Genomic DNA, 17,448 nt, shown 5'->3' on the forward strand with positions numbered 1-17,448 from the left:
TTCCATGGAATATATGTGCCACAATTTTTCAATCCATTCATCTGTTTTGGACATTTGGGTTGGTTCCATGTCTTAGCAATCGTGAATAAGGCTACAATGAATATAGATGTGCAAGTGCTTTTCCAACTGAGTGCTCTCCTATTCTTTGGGAAAATTGCTGGATCATATGGTAGTTCTATTTGAAGGTCTTTGAGGAACCTCCATATCGTTCTTAGGCTGGGCATTCTTTTGGTTGTTTCTTGTACTCTTATTTCTGTGTGTCCAACTTTAGTTTTCCTGGTGTAATACTATCTTCAGCACATTTTGAGAGCTGGTACGGTGCTGGTAAATTCTTTCAGGCTTTGTTTATCTGAGAATTGTTGTTGTTTGTTTGTTTGTTTTGTTTTTAACCCATATGAAAGATAATCTTGCTGGGTATAGTATTCTTGGTTGAAATTGTTTTTCACTTAATACTTTGAATATATTTTCCCATTATTTCCTTGCTTGCATCATTTCTGATAAGAGGTCCGATGTTATCCTTGTGGGGTATCCTCTGAAAGTAATTTGACGTTTCTCTCTTGCCAGTTTTAGCATCTTGTCTCTGTCTGTGGTTTTGGTCAATCTGGCTATGACATGTCTCAAGGAAGATCTTCTTAGGTCAATTCTATGTGGGGTCCTTTGTATTTCTTAGGTCTGGATATTTGAGTGCCTCTCTAGGTTTAGAAAGTTTTTTTCCAGGATTTCATGGAAAATGCCCTTCTTAGTTTCTTCACCTTCAGGGATACTGATGATCTGGATGTCTGGGTGTTTAATGGTATCTAGTATTATTCGTATATTATTTTCATTTTGGGAAGTTCTTTTCTAAGCCTTTTTGGTGACATTTTCTAGGTCAGAGGTCCTATCTTCTACATCTCAGGTTCAATCTTCTCCATGGTCTAATCTGATTTTGATACTTTGAATGGATGATTTGATTTCCTGTATTACAGTCTTCATCTCTCACAATTCCATTTGATTCTTTTTTTATGATGTATATATCCTCTTTCAGATCATGCAAGAACTTCCTCACCTTCTGGAACTTGGTGTCTCTTTTCTCCTGCATATTCTGGAGTTTGTTGTCTCTATGCTCTTCCATCTCTGTTAGCTTTGTCACTATAAATATTTTAAATTCTTTATCTGACGTTTTCATGAGTTCCCTTGTATTCTTTGTGGACTAAGAGGAGTTATTCTTTTCCATTAGAGGAAAGATATTTTCTTTGTTTCTCATATTTCTTGTCCCTCTGTGGTGGCTCCTGGTCATCTGATGTATTATACATTTTTTTCTATTTTTTGGAGTTAAAATTCAGCAGAGAAATGCAGAAGGGGGTGACTTGCCATCTGTACAGAGTACCATTTTTATCCCTTTGCACAACTGATTTGATGAAAACTGAGGATTAATCTGACCCTAAAAGTATTCAGATATTTGGCTACTGAGCAACTAGACCTGTCTAGAAAAATCACTGTATGGAGTCTGAGCAGAAAAGTGAGAAAGGCCAAAATAAAAAAAGAATAGAAAAAAAAATCAAAGGAAAGAGAAAAACATGACAAAAAGAATAAGAAAAAGAGAAGAAAAAAAATTTTTTGTCAAAAAATGAAAACCACAGAGTGTGCTACCGCACTGCGGAAAAGGAGCTGCTTTTAACTGAGATGTAGATGTAGATGGTTGCTGATTGGCTTATCCTAGGGTGGCAGGGGAAAAGGTAAGAATTAGAAAGACAAAAGAGCAGCAGAGAGCTAAGTTTAAAAATTAAAAAATAAAATAAAATAGAGAGAGAAAGGTGGAAAGAGACAGAGAGAATAAGTAGAGTGTTCTAACCTGGCTCCTGGCTAGACTTGGGAGTAGGAGGGTGAAGTCTAGATGGAGGGTCTCCAGTGGTCAAAATCCCTGAAAGGGGCCACTTTTAACTGAGATGTAGATAGTTGCTGATCAACTTATCCTGGCTCCTGGCTAGACCCGCGAGCAGGAAGGTGAAGTCTGGGCAGAGGGTCTTCCAGAAGGTAGGTATCCCTATTGTTAAATGATGCAAAACTGTATAACTCAGTGTTATGATTCAATCATTGTTATCAGTATAAAAAGCTATGGATGCCAAAGGTTGTTAAAATCATTGGAGAAGTTGCTATGATTATTTATTTGTAACTCCTTTCCATAAAATCAGAGTATGGACTGTGAAAGACAAAAATCTGATTAGTTGAAGGCTCTAGTTATTTGGGTTATTAGTGTTCTAGACTTACTGCACTATTCATAAACTTGAGGTAATGCATTAGTGTTTTCTAGAACTCAAAAAATAAATGATTACTTGGTATAGAAAGGCTCAACATATTTTTGCTTTTTTTCAAATAAGATTTTCTTTTTGCTTTAGATAAGATCACTAAAAATATTCCAAATAAGTTACAAAGAAAAAAAGATATAAAATATAAAGGAAGTCAGATTATTAAATAGTATTTTCATATACTGTTTTTAAAGAAATCATTAGGTCAAAGTGTTTTGTGTGTATTGAATTGTGCTATCTAAACTGCTATGGAGTTAAAAAACGAAAGACAGCCCAAACAAAAGAAGAATGGGTCAAGAAGAAGCCAATTAGGTAAATTTAAGAATCAACAATAAATCAGACAACAATCCAAGATTCTCATTCTGCAAATAGTATTTTTCACTGTTTCCCTCTCCTCTGGGTCATGTGGTTTTAAAAACAATCCATTCCCAGAGGGTCGTGGATAGACAGTTTAGTCTTGCTGAATCAACATGTGCACATGTGCTTTCACAAATCTTCTCGATGTAACCTTCACTGACAAGGCAGAGGGAGCTGTGCTCAGCACATTCTTCAAATTGCATCTGAAAGATGTTGTAAAAAAGATGTGCACTGTTGTTTGTTTCACCCATTCTCCATGCTGAGACTTGTGAAAACTACTATTTCTGAGGACCACATCTGTTTTCATTAGAGGTGAAGTAAAGTGCTCTTAAGATTCGGCTAGGCATTTCATTAAATGTGATGTATGCTGCAAGGTATGAGGTGTATCATTTATTCGCCTTGAGATGCCATCATAAATACATGTTTATGTGACATCTGACATAATATAGTACACTAAAACAGGATTCTTCAATTTAGGAGCCATTTCTCTATGGGTTTGGAGAAAGTTACATATCTCAGGTAGTATTTAATTTCCATGGCTTTTTTTTTCTTTTCTTTTTTTTTTTCAGAGGAATCTCTCTAAAAACTGGGTGCATATGTGTGTATGTGTGTGTGACCATGTACACGTATGCCTTGAGATGCCATCATAAATACATGTTTATGTGACATCTGACATAATATAGTACACTAAAACAGGATTCTTCAATTTAGGAGCCATTTCTCTATGGGTTTGGAGAAAGTTACATATCTCAGGTAGTATTTAATTTCCATGGCTTTTTTTTTCTTTTCTTTTTTTTTTCAGAGGAATCTCTCTAAAAACATGGGTGCATATGTGTGTATGTGTGTGTGACCATGTACACGTATGTATATTAGATAAATAAAATAAAATAGGTATTATAAACACTTGGAGGCCATGCCACATGATATTTCTTCTAAGAAATGAGAAGTGAAATTGCCTCTGGCAGTTAAATTTTAAATCAACACATTACCAAGATAGGCAGTCAGTCCCCTTACAGGAAAAGTAGAACTCCCTGGCTGTGGCCTGTGGGTCATGAGAAGACAGGATGCAGAATTGACCAAGGGTCCCAGCTTCTGTGTTCTGAAAACTTTCACCACGTTAGCACTGAAGCCAAAGTTTCCATGGACTGCTCCCAGCCATGACTGAGTGAAGCAGGAGTAATAAGGCAGATCTATTTCTGGGGGAACGAGAGATTCAGCACGGTTTGCTTCTAGTCACACTCTCTGTCACACAGCTCTCCAATAGCTTGATGAAACCACCTTAGACTGTATGTGTCTAGGACACTTCCCTCCTCCACACTTTCCTTTTCTTCTTCACTCAGGGTCAGGCCAGACTGGAGTCCATAAAGTGTTCTCCCAGCCTTCCCTAGCTGTCTCCATTAATAAAACCCATGCATGTTTTATCCCACCTTGACACGTGATTCCTGGACTAACACACAGAACAAACTATAACTATACGATTAATTAGACTATTAATATAACTAAGGAGAAAGTGTTACTCTCAGAAAAAGGTTGTTCAGCTTATAGGGCCAAAACAAAACTGAACAAGCTTAGCTCATGATCCTCTGACCAGAGGAGAGGATGTCAACATCCCAACCCAAACACTATTGTAGTTGTAAAACGGATATGTCTGGGGCCGTTGGATACTTACTTTTTCTAACACATCTTGCTCTAAGTTCATGGTTCTTAACCCATATTAACTGACTTTATTTTTAAGTAATTTTATTTTATTCATAAGAGAAAGAATGTGTACTCACAAGAGAAAGAGAGTGGAAGATACTCTTAATAGGGTCTTGTCACACCACAATCCCCTTTCTTCAGCCCTCCAGCTTTTCAGGATCTTGGGCACAGATGTCCATGTTTGCAGGCCAGCCAAAGGATGCAAACCCATGGTCAGTCAAAGTGGCTTCCAGTGCTGCAGTACAGTTTTGTTACTAACTACTCTATCAAGCTAGGTCCAGCTGACTTTTTGATTTCCTAGTAGGCCAATCTTCAGAAATAAATATTAGTTACATGCTGTAAGCTATGAGGGAATTCTTGAAGATTTTGAGAACTGCATAGTAAAGACTCAGAGCAGACCATCTCTCACCAGGGGTAGAATCACTGAATACTTGGGAAGGGGTAAGGGCAAATGGTTTCTGTAGGGCAAATGCATAGATAGACGCACCTGGGTGATGTCTGGCATGTATTAAGCAAGCAATAAATATTATCAGTCATTCTTGTTATTGGATTATGGATGGAGATGTCACTTAGAGAAAGAAACTTTAAAGTTTCTTTTGAATATTAGTATATTGTTTTCCAGGACTGCCATAGCAAAGTTCCACAACTGGATGGTTTTAACAACAGAAATGTATTCTCTCACTGTCTGGAGGCTAGGCATCTGAAATTAAGATGTCTCAAGGTTGGTTCCTTTCAGAGACTCTGACGGAAAATCTACTCCATGTCGGTAACCTGGCTTTGGTTACTGTGGTCAAGTTATTTGGATTGTAGAGGCACCATTCCAATCTCCACCTCCATTTTCATGTGGCATCCTTCCAGTGTATCTCTGTGTCTCTGCTTCACCGTCTCCTGACAAGACACTAATCACGTTGGGTTAGGGGTCTTTGCCACTCCAGTGGGATCTCATTGTAACTTATTACATCTGCAATGACTCTATTAACAAGTAAGGTCATGTTCTGGGGTACTGCAGGTTAGAACTTCAGCATATCTTTTGGGAGGACACAATTCAACTCACAACAATGAGTTGTTTCAGAGATTCCATGATTCTATGAAATTCTCCAAGAATATATAACTTCATGATATGTAATAAACAATAGGATGTAATTGGGAACCTTGCTAATTTTACAGTTAATATTTGTTTACATTGACCTAAAGGAAGGAGTGGCGTGTGAAAGAGAAGAAGGGGAAAACAACTAGTAGGAACCCAAAAAAGGAAAGGGGCCAATAGCATTCACAGGTAAGTTCTGTAGAAGGAAAGATTCCCTTGCGTCTGAGAGCTGTTGATTTTAGATTGAGGACTATGCACTGAGTTCTCCACTTATCCCTCATTCCTGCCTAATTGAACACACACATTTTCTCCAACGATTCCTATCCTCACAATTTCCTCTCTTCCTGTGGCCTTGTACTCTTTGTCCCTTTAGTTCTGCTGGGAAAATAAAGCTTATGAAATGTGTCTACTGCCTGTACATTCAGATGATGAAAAACACTTGGAGTCTCCACATTTAAATTTCATTGCAACATTAGACTGCTTGCTCTAGCTAAGCCTATTAAGTATGAGCAAAATACACTGACTATGTTTTACTTCTCTATTTTGTGACATTAACATTTGACTTTCAGCTAATCATTTAAATGTGTGCCACTAGAACATACAGCTTCCTAATTACCTTCCTCAGTATTTACATTCCTCGGGGTTGAAGCATAGCAATTTGAATGGATACTGTTTAAGAATTAATGCAGACAGATGAAAATGACAAGAGAATTGTAAAGTGGACCAGTGGTTTGGGGAGCTATTCTCCAGCAATCCTTTGTGTTTGATATATATGTATTTTTAAAGGCAAAGTAACTGTTGGGTGCTCCAGGCTATTGTGCATTTGTGGAATTTTCCACTAGATAGTATGTATTCAGGTCACATACACAGTGAGATTTCCTGCAGTGACAGTACAGATAAAAAGGCTGCACAACTTGGTGATAATTGTGCTCCATTTAGGCAAACCATCAACTAGTGCATTTTTACAGCAATTGTCTCAGAATCATAAGAGACACTCTTATGCGTGTATGTTAAATATAGATTCGTTAGCACCTGAAGAACAATAGGATGCTTTCTGAAATGCATTTTAATAATAAATAAGAATTTATAGAGCTTCACAGTTCATGTTCTTATATCACTTTAAATCCATTAATTTACCAGTGGTTATTTTCTTAGTCAAGTTTAGGAATAAATAAACCTTCACTCCTCATTTTCCAGGATGGATTTCTGGAAGCCCAACAATATATTTTAAGTATTCATTGCCACCTATGACTATTGGCTTAGTGCAGAGGGTTTAGTTTCTCCTACCCATAGAAGGAGAGGCTGGAGAGAAAAAGAAATAATAAGACAATCCAATTTTTCTTTTCAACTTAATGTATGACCTGTAGTCAAGATGAAAGATTGTGTACTGCCCATGAAATATATATGGTTCTTAGGATTTTAGTTGCTAAGCGTCAATGTTATCGAGCCATTGTGGCATATCTGTTGGACTTTTAAGTCTTTCTAGAAGATAATCGTAGTGTGCAATGCTGTGCTGGTATCAGTTTTTGACTCAGCGCAGATCAACAAAGCTGTGTTGGGGCTACGCAAAGCTGTGTTGGGGCTACGCAAAGCAGTGAGAACTTGCACAGATATGCTTGTACCAGTGCAGCAAGAAATTGTCATTACAAGGGAGAGATGAATGCAGTGCTGAAGTTACCGAGCATTCAAAATGTTTCTTGTGGTAAACAAGATAAAAACTGTTTAACACAATTGAATTTTTTTTAAAAAAGTAATAAACCACTCTGGACAGGTGTAAAATCACTACTAAATTTGTATGCAAATTCCCAAAGCTGGAACAAATCTAAGAGGATTTCTCTTTGGAAAGAAAGACAGGATTATGATATTACTGTAAGGACCTACTCGAAGAAGTAATAGCCCTGGTTATTGATATTTTCTCTAGTCTCACTAACTCTGTGAGTGTGAACATGCAGGTGAGTCCTATACAAAGAATAAAACCCAGTGAAACTACTTCAAGAAAGGAGGGTTCAGGGGACCAGAAGTTAGCGTAGTGGCTATGTCGCTGGACTCCCACATGGTCGACCACGGTTCGAGTCCCGGACCCGGTGGCTTGAACTCATGCCGGGCGTGTGTGCGTATGTGCCCAGGATCCCGAGAGGAGAACGGAGGAGAAGGGATTGCGGTGTGGCCATCCCCCCGGGGGGTGATTTCTCATTTTCTGTCTCTCTGTCTCTCTCTGTCTGTCTGGCGAGTGCACGTGCCCTATAGCAAAAAACCTCTCCAAAAAAAAAAAAAAAAGAAAAAGAAAGGAGGGTTGGACAGTCCCCATAGTCTAGTAGTTAAAGGAATTGAATCCCACTTGACTGACTGTGGTGTGAATCTCAGTCCTTGCAGATTGAAAAACACACAACGAGGTGTGCACGCATGCCCAAAACCTAGACAGGATGAAGAAATGGGAGAGAAGGGGTTGCAGTGTGACTATGCCCCATTTGAGGGTAGTTTTTCCCTATCTCAGCCTCTCTGTCTGTCTCTGACAACCATGAGCACCCTCTGGCAAGAAAAAAAAGAGAAAGAAAAGAAAAAAGAAAGGAAAGAAAAAAAGAAAGCAAAAGAAAAGAGAAGAGAAAAAGGATCTTCAGGTGTTAAGCATAAACTTGAATAAAACAGAAACTTGGAAACTGAGACAGGTCAATGAATCTCTGTCTCTCTTTCTCTCCACTCAGTCTGCCATGGTATCTCCCATTCTGTCTACACATCTACGCCACTATCTGCCCACCACATATCTGCACTGTCTAATATAGTGGCCACTAAGCACATGAGGCTATTTAAATGTAAATTTATTTAAAAGTAAATAAAATTTAAAATTGAGTTCCTGTTTGCAGTTGGCACATTTTCAATGCCCAGTAACCATACGTAACTAATGGATACTGCAGGACAACACCAGTTACAGAATATTTCCATCATTACAGAATGACTTGCCCTCCATTCTCTAGTTATTTTTCAACAAGCTTGGGTGAAAGGAAAGCTTCGCTTTACTGATTAGAAAAATGAGGTGCAGAGATGCAAATATTCATGTTCAAAGTTTTCATAATTAATAAGGAGCAAAATTCTCTATCTCACCTCAACTACCTCCAGGTTTTTTTTTTTCTTTTTCACTATCATTTCACATTTAATACGTTAGTAGTAAGTCTTCTTTCCATGTTGGAAATAAAATATGAACACAGATATCACACTTTAAAATGAGTACTTCAGAATTAGACTTAAATATTTGGTTTCCTAAACTAACCAGAGGACAATGTGTTCTCAAACAAGTTATCATCGTCTTGCTGGTCTCATTTTGGTGTTCAACCTGGCTATTGCCTCTTTAGCCTTGTATCTTTCCTTTAACCCAATGGTCAAAAAGTAGGATTTTGTTTGTTTTCATTTTCTCCCTAGAATGTGAAGATGAAAAGAGTCTATGACTAAGAGTCCAGAGGCCTGGAATATATAGCCTATGCAACTAGCTGATTGGACATCACTTTGGACACATTAGTTACATTCTGAGTCAGGTGCCTTGGCTGTCAAAAACAACCTACATATTCAGGGCTGGTATGTACTTGGCCTGCTCCAGTGTGACCACGCTGCTATGAAATTATTTAAATAACCCCATACTGGTTCTCCAGTCATCCCAGCTTCTCCCCTGGGACCCTCCCACCACCCCATGATGTAAAAATTAAAGGGTTAATAGCTGGAACACTATGGGTCTTCCAGGACTCTGCTTCAGCCCACATCTGGTATTCATTTTGATTGTCAATTTCCATGTCATAATGGTTATTAAATATTTTGGATGTCATGCATCCTGTGCATCCTATACCAAATACATGGGAACAACGTTCTCATTCACAGTGTGTGTAGGTGGGCTGTTTGGTTCAGTTTAAGTTTGAAGTATAGACTCCAAGCTGGCAAATTATTTAAGAGGCCTATCAGGCTTTCAGCAAATGAGTCAAATAACCTCACTGCTTTGAGAAGAGGGTAAGGCAGGAACGTGAGAACAGGGTTATAGTGTTCACTTTCTAGATTACTCTCCCATATGTCAATAGCTATAAGTTTTGTGAGCAAATTTATATTGTCGGAATCACTCTACATTACTAGCCAGCTTTGCCTCTTAAATGTATTTAGATAATGGATTGTCATCCCTTACAAAAAAAAAAAAATACTAGGAAAAAAAAAAGGAGTGTAACTTATCATTTTTGACATTCAATACATTTCAAGATCATTGAACCAGATTCTTTTCCTATGACTCACTTTATAGTTCCTGAACCAACATTAATTTACCTCTTAAGGCATATGACAACTGCAGGGAAAGAAGCATAGAGCATCTAGTAATTTATTCATAAAGTTCCAGTTACTGCTGATTTTAAAAGGCAGATCTATTAGCTTCTCATTTCAAAGTTTCCCTTTCTACTCTCATTTTGAAGTAAATTATGAAATTTATATGGGACTTAAAGGGAATGGTCTTTAGATCATATTTCAGTCTAAATTCTTAAATTCCCAAATGGTGGGACCAGCAGTTAGCATAATGGCTATGTTGCTGGACTCCCATGCAGTCGACTGCGGTTTGAGTCCCGGCGACTTAAAACTCACGCCGGGCACGTGTGTATGCGTGCCCGGGATTCTGAGAGGAGAATGGAGAAGAAGGGATTGCAGTGTGTCCATCCCCCCTGGAGGGTGATTTCTTGCTTTCTGTCTCTCTATCTCTCTCTGTCTTTCTGGCGAGCGTACGCGCCCTATAGCAAAAACCTCTCCAAATGGTTTTCATACCTTGTACTATTATTTTTTTCAAATATTGCTTTGGGTAAATAACTGGGAGTTCCTTTCAGCTTTTTGTGTCAACAACCTTAGTTTATCTGCTAGTTTCTTTCTTTTTTTTTAAGAATTATTTTATTTAACTTTATTTATTATTATTAACATTGTTATTTTCCAGTTTGATCAGAGAGAGATACAGAGAGAGAGAGAGGAAGTGAGAAAGCAAGCCACCAGGTCCAAGACTTGTGGCCAGGTCGGCCATGTGGGAGTCCAGCGCCCTTAACCACCATGCCACTTGCCGGCCCCTATCTGCTAGTTTCTTTCATGAGAGCAAAATGGCTGCAGAAGCTCCTGGCATCAAATCTTCTCTAACCAATATAAAGAGGTAATAAAGATGTCCCAAAAGTCATCTTAGCAGGCTTATTTCACATATCATTGTTCACTACTTTTTTTCTAAGGCAATCATTGGAAAAAAAGGAAAAAAATCACTACAATCGGCTAAGATAAAACAAGATCTAACACTGGATCTAAAGCCACGGCCAGTCTGCCCTGAGAATTTAGCTACATGGGGGATTTTGTTCTGTTAACAGGGAAAAGGTGCATGTGGACCTTGGGTGGGTGATTATTAACATCTGCTACACAGAAGACAGCACTGTGGGGTAGACATTATTATCCCTCATTTTATAGTTGAATAAACTGCAATTTTATATGGTAAACAATGTGCCCAAGCACAAGAAGCCACCAGCGGTAGAGCTGTGATTTGAACCAAATTCTGTCTGGCAGCTGTATGGCTCTACCTGACCATAAATCTCTGGTGATCTTTTGGTGATACACTATGTTTACAAAAGATATTGGCCTCTAGCTCACAGCCTTCCTCTTCATTGCAATGCCTCTCATCATGTGGAGGAATTTCAGTATTTATGTGGGTGACCCATTAATCCTAGCCATGTCTCCAAACCCAACTTCATTTTTTTTTAAATTTATTTCTGCCTCACTGAAGTCTCTTACTCCCTTGGCTTTACCTCCAATAACAATTTCAGTGCTAAATCTTAAATTCTATTATCTTGGAGCCAGGTCATGATGCAGTGGACCCACATAGGAAAGGTCCTCAGTTTGTATCCAGAGAACTCCCTGAGCACACTGGGTGCACATCATCTGGGCTGCCTAAGACCGTGGATGGATTATGGCATGAAGACCCTTTTGGATATGCCTCTCTCTCTCTCTTTCTCTCTCTCTCTAGGAAGAAATAAACATTTTTTAATTCAAAAAAATTTTAAAATAAATTCAAATGTTTCATCCCCTGATAAACCCTCATTTTCACAGCCTTCTCCTCTCTTCCTTTTTCCCATTACACCTATTCTCTAAGCTCCCAAAGCCCTTCAACCTTCCTTATTCTTGGAATATTTATTAGTATTTACAAACTTAAAAGTACCTCAATGCTTCAGTTAGCTCCCTCCTCTAAAATAGAGTAACAGAGGCTCAGAGTGCTGACATGTGACCTACTGTCTATGGCTAGAGATTATAGTGCCAGGACTGGACCATTCGTCCCCTCTGGCTTCCAAGCCTATGCCAATGTCTCGTTCTTTTTCTTCTATTTTTATTTCTTCTATTTGTCCTTTTTGGTTGAGTCTTTTATCCTGATAAAGACTTTAAAATATACTAGGTTGGGACAATACTTTAAAATATTAGCTATTTATATTCAAGTGTAATATATTTTATATTTTTAGAAGACTTTATAGGATGCTTTGCTAAGGTCAAGAGAAGGATAAATGATGAAAACTCCCTAAGATACAGTTTTTAAAAAAACAACAACCAAAACAAACACAAAATCTCACCTTTTTTGTAAATATCCCTGCCAAAAGGAAGTAGGTAATTGCTGAGAGAAAGACAAGTTCTCACAGTTGGAGAATTTATAAGATAGATAGGCAAAAGATAGCTGATGTTCTCTAAAGTTCTCTTTAAAATAAAATGTTTTAAGTTATTATTACTATTTTAGTTTTTGCCAGAGCACACATTCACTAGTCAGACAGAGAGCGAGAAAGTGAAAAAGCAGGTCACGCTGCAATCCTTTCTTTTTCATGTCTCCCTCCTTTCAGGATATTTGACATGCATGTACAAATGCCTAGTGCGTTTGCCTTTCCTTTTCTTTTCTTTTTTTAAGTTTTGCCATAAGACACATGCACTCACCAGTGAGAGGGAGAGAAAGAGAGGAAAGAAGGAGAGAAAGTAAGAAATCACTCCCCAGGGCAAATGGCTACTCTGCTGTCCCCTCTCCATTCTGCTCTTGGGATTTGGGGCATGCGTGCACACACCCAGGAGAATTTTCAAGTCGCCAGGTCTGCGACTCGAATCACACAGTCAATTATATGGAACCTAGCCATCTAAACATCCATGTCACCTGCTGCTCCCTACCAGTGTGTTTTTTAAGTCACCAGTTGTGGGACTGAAGGGACATAATCAACCATGTGTGCATATAAATGTTAAGTCTCCTTAATAGTTACACTTCTCTTTAATGTTTAATAGACTTACAGTCTGTTTATCTACCTCAAAAATCTTTTTAGTTTTGTCAGCCTAAAGTAACAGCTCTAAATCCAAAGAAGCCTGGGTCATTTATGAGTTTCAGAGCTCTATGGCCTGAATATTTGTGTCCCTGCCAAAATTCACGTGTTGAAATCTAATCCCAATCTAATCGCTAGTGAACGGTAGGGTCTTTCTTTGGGAGATGACTAGATCATAAGGATTCTATCCTCACAAATGTGATTAGTGCCTTAAAAAAGAACCCCTCGAGGGGCCAGGAAATGGCATAATGGTTATGTCATTGGACTCCCATGTAGTTGACTGCAATTCGAGTACCGGACCCAGCAGCTTAAAGCTCATGCCAGGCACGTGTGTGTGTGTGTGTGTGTGTCCAAGATCCCTAGAGGAGAATGGAGAAGGGATTGCGGTATGGCCATCCCCCATGGGGGTGGGGGTGAGTTCACACTTTCTGTCTCTCTAGCTAGTGCATCTGCCCTAGCAAAAATCTCTCAAAAATAAATAAATAACTAGCAAAAATCTCTCAAAAATAAATAAATAAATAAATAAATAAATAAAATAAAGAGACCTTTGAGATCACGCTAGCCCCTTCCATTAAGAGAGAATGCAGTAAAAAGGTGCTATCTGTGAAGCTGGAAACAGACTCTCATCAGACACTGAATTTGTTGGCCTCTTGATCTTGAACTTCACAGGTTCCAGAAGTGTTAGAAATAAATGCTTGTTGTTGGGACCAGCAGATGATATAATGGTTATGTCACTGGACTCCCATGTAGTCAACCGTGGTTCAAGTTCCGGACCCGGTGGCTTAAACTCACACCGGACGCGTGTGCGTGCATGCCCAAGATCCCAAGAGGAGAATGGAGGAGACGGGATTGCAGCGTGGCCATCCCTTCTGGGGGGTGATTTCTCGCTTTCTGTCTCTGTCTTTCTGGCGAGCGCATGCATCCTATTGCAAAACCTCTCCAAAAAAAGAAAAAAGAAGAAAAAAAGAAACTCATTTCAGGCATGCATGGCTGCCTGTGTGCCCAAAAATCTCAAGAGAAGAATGGAGGAGAAGGGATTATGGTATGGCCATCCTCCTGGAGGGTGATTTCTTGCTTTCTGTCCCTGTCTCCCTCTGTCTCTTTGGCTAGCACACATATTCTATAGTAAAAATCTCTCTCAAAAAAGAAAGAAATGTTCGTTGTTTATAAGCTACCCCATTTAAGGTCATTTGTGTTAGTAGTCCAATGAACTAAGTAAAGAGCCTACAAGCCTGAACTCATCTCCTGAAAAGTGGTGAATTTGCTTGGTAAATGTCTCTCAAGACCTGTCTGGCCAAGTAGGTAATCCTCTCCGGGTACCTGCTCCCACACCGCTCTTGGCCATCCTCAGGAAGGGAAGATATCACTACCATGTTTGTTCCTCAGGAGTCCTTCAAACACTTGATTTAGCAGTCATTCCTCTTCCAGTATAGCCTTGTGGTGCCCAACTCCGTGGATGCAAGGTGATCCCATCCTATAGCAGAAGAAGAGATGAGACTGTATGTAAGAAGGAGAGAAAGGAAAAGCAAAAAGTCAATTTAATGGAAAATTAATCATTCTGGTGACATATAGAAATAAATAATCACAACACCTTTTCCTGGTAATTGTGTGCACCTGGTTAATAAGCACACCTTCATTCCTTCATAAAGTGCTTTACTTCAAATAACTCATCAACCTCAAGCTTTTTCAGCTAACCTTTGGGCTTTCTTGACTAATCCAATCCCATAGCTGCCACACCAAATTCATCCTTAGAGCAAAGAAATTCAACTGTGTAGTGCCCTTTTTCTCAAGAACAAATTATGACAGAGACCGTTATGAATTGTCTTTATTTCATTAGAATTTATCATCTCAATTTAACTTTTTGTATATGTCCAGAAGATGTTTTGAAACGTTAACTACTCAAATTAGTGTCAAGTTTTCAAATGTGAAGTCAACATAAACTTCATACCACTTGGTAATTTGTGATAATGTTGCCTTAATAACTCAAAGGACTGGACCAGTCTGCAGCATGGTGGTTAAAGTGGTGAGATCCACATAGCCAACTGTGCAATTCCAATCACGGACCTTGGGGCTTAAAAAATACACTGAATGTGTGTGCCTACCTGAAATCGAGAAAGAAAGGAAAGATGGAGGAAAAGGGATTTTGGCATGACCATTCTTCATAATGCATGTTTTCTCTCTTCCCCTCCCCCCACAACTCTCCCATCCATACCCACGTCCTCAGACAAAATTAAAAAATAATACTAATGATAATAATCGTACAAAAGACCTAAAAGAGCAATCTGTTTATTTAAGGTAAAAGTATATTTTAAAATAAGAGCTAAGTGTATATGTCACCTGCAACTTTGTTCCAATGTGGATCACACTCTATGATTGCAAAATTTCAGAACTACTCCAAACCTATGAATCATTAACTGTTGTCCTTTAAGCTATTGAGAAGACTTTGTTATCTAATAGGTGGCTCTGACCACTAAAATAATTAATTTGGGGATGGTAGTTGGAAATTACTATTTTTTTTAGAGGTTATGCCTTAGGGGACAGAGAGAGACAGAGACAGTGGAAGGAGAAGTGAAAAATCATCTTCCAGTGGGGAACGGCTATGCCACAATCCCCTTTTCTCCATTCTCCTTTCAGGATCTTGGGCATGCACACAGGTGCTCCCAGAGTGAGTTTCAAGCCAACTGGGTCTGGGACTTGAACTGCAGTCAGCATGTGAGTCCAGTGATGTAACCACTACGCCATCTGCTGACCCTGGGGAAAACTACTCTAAATATATAAAATCTACTTAATCAAGTAAAATTACTTTGTAACATTTTAAGGTCTAGTATCTCAAAGACCAACTAAATCTGTGCAAATTCATTTAATAATCAGATAAAAGAAGTGGACTATTACTAAACCTATGGCACTCAAGCAGCACTTCTGATCATCTGCCTTGTGTCCAACAATATGGGAGATACAAAGGATCTTCAAGTATTTTATAGAAAAAAGGTTCATGGAACAGGTGGGACAGTTAGGAGCATGTTAGGTCTATGTACAAGTGGTAACCTGCCTATTGTGGCTAATCATATTTTTCAGTATTCCATTCCTCTACAAGTGGTGAGTGTCCTGAAGTGCAGCCCTTATATTCATTTTTTAAAATATTTTTTACTTTATTTTTATTTTACATGTAATCACTGTATATCATTACAGCATTTGAAATGATTTTTTCCAACATGAATAGACTGTATATTAGTCCAGTCAAAGATATTGCTATATCCTATTATTACTATCAACAGATGATTTTCCATTTTTGTGTTCCTTAAATGTTTTGCTTCTTTCTTTTTCCCCATGACTGCCTCCCTCTCATCCTCTGCCATTCCCACCCTCCCACTACACTGTCTCTAGTATCCACAGTTGCATTTATGTTCTTCTTAAATTTTAATTTTTTATTATTTTTATTATTATCTTATACATTTGATTACTATACATCATTTGGCTTGCAAAGAGAATTTACTCAACATGAACTGCACCTCAGACAAGTCCAGTTGAGAATATTATACATGTTATCATCTATAGGTAATAAATCATTGCTGCGTGTCCCACAAATGCCTTGCCTCTCTTTTTCTCCCCCTAATTTCCTTCCTTATACTCTTCCCCTCTCTTACCCTCCTTCCACACTGTCTCCAGTGTTTGTAACTATTTTCAATGCTTTTATGTCCTCCAATCTTTCATCCTCTAACATATAGTGCAGATAGTCAGTACATATTAAGTGGATACATACAATATCTTTCTTTCATAGCCTGGCTTGCTTCACTCAGCAATAAATTTTCCATATACAATCACTTTCTATCAAATGCCAGTGTCTTGTTATTTTTTGTGTGTGTGGCTGAATAGTATTCCATAGAGTATTTATGTTCTTAATACCCTCAGCTTTGTCCCTAACTCTCCATTAGCTCTCAACAACAGTGTGTTAGAGCGAACAGAAGAACAAGAGATGAAAAGGATTGGTAAGGACTAAAAACTATTGTACTTCCTTTTTTTCCCCTACAAAGCAGATGCCTTCAGAGATCTGAGTCCTTTCCTATTGTTTTCCTCCAAACGTGGCCAAGCAATCAATGACTTTTAAGTTCTCAAAAGTCATAATTCAGTGACTTCTCTAGAGTTCAGCTTAGGATACTCTTCTCCCCTTTTCTCCTCTGCTCTCATCTCCCTGTGTCTGTGAAGTAGCCAGACGACTTCCATGACCGGATGGGCCCTCAGTTTAAACAACTAGTTGATACGGCTTATAAAAATAGCCACACTGGGCTTGTCGCAAAGGCTAGATTTCAAGGAAGATGAGTAGTGGTCTGAGTCAGCCAGCTGTGAAATTCAAGCAGGCAGGCAGGGTGATAATAAAAAAAGAATTGATGGTGACCAAGTTGTCCCCAGATAACATACCACCCTGTTGAGGTAGACAAATAAACAAGTGAGTAGAAAAAGGTACCCTCTAGTATTATATTCTTTTCATCTAGTATTATATTTTAACAGGTTATGTTGGCTTGCATTTGTTGAAACATAAATAAAACATTCATTTAATAACTTTTAAATATGAGAAGTAAAAGGAGATTAGAGCTATATAAGTTGTCCTTGAAAAGTCTTATGATACCAGAACTTGATTTTTAATAATAAAACCCATAAGGAGAGTCTGTGGTTGAACCAATGCATGGAGTTTATTCTAAAA

The 17,448-nt window shown here is 38.5% G+C and overlaps 1 long non-coding RNA gene across 1 annotated transcript in view; it reads right to left on the minus strand.

Annotated features, from left to right (window-relative positions):
- LOC114006166 (uncharacterized) overlaps window positions 1-17,448 on the minus strand; it is a 69,383-nt gene that overhangs the window by 28,616 nt on the left and 23,319 nt on the right. Inside the window, exon 2 of the long non-coding RNA XR_003547918.1 lies at window positions 14,120-14,223. This is a non-coding gene — a long non-coding RNA (uncharacterized LOC114006166). The remainder of the gene's footprint in view (window positions 1-14,119; window positions 14,224-17,448) is intronic.

Source organism: Tupaia chinensis, unplaced genomic scaffold (genome assembly GCF_000334495.1).
Source record: "Tupaia chinensis unplaced genomic scaffold, TupChi_1.0 Scaffold145870_1, whole genome shotgun sequence".
In the NCBI taxonomy this organism is placed as follows: Eukaryota; Metazoa; Chordata; class Mammalia; order Scandentia; family Tupaiidae; genus Tupaia; species Tupaia belangeri.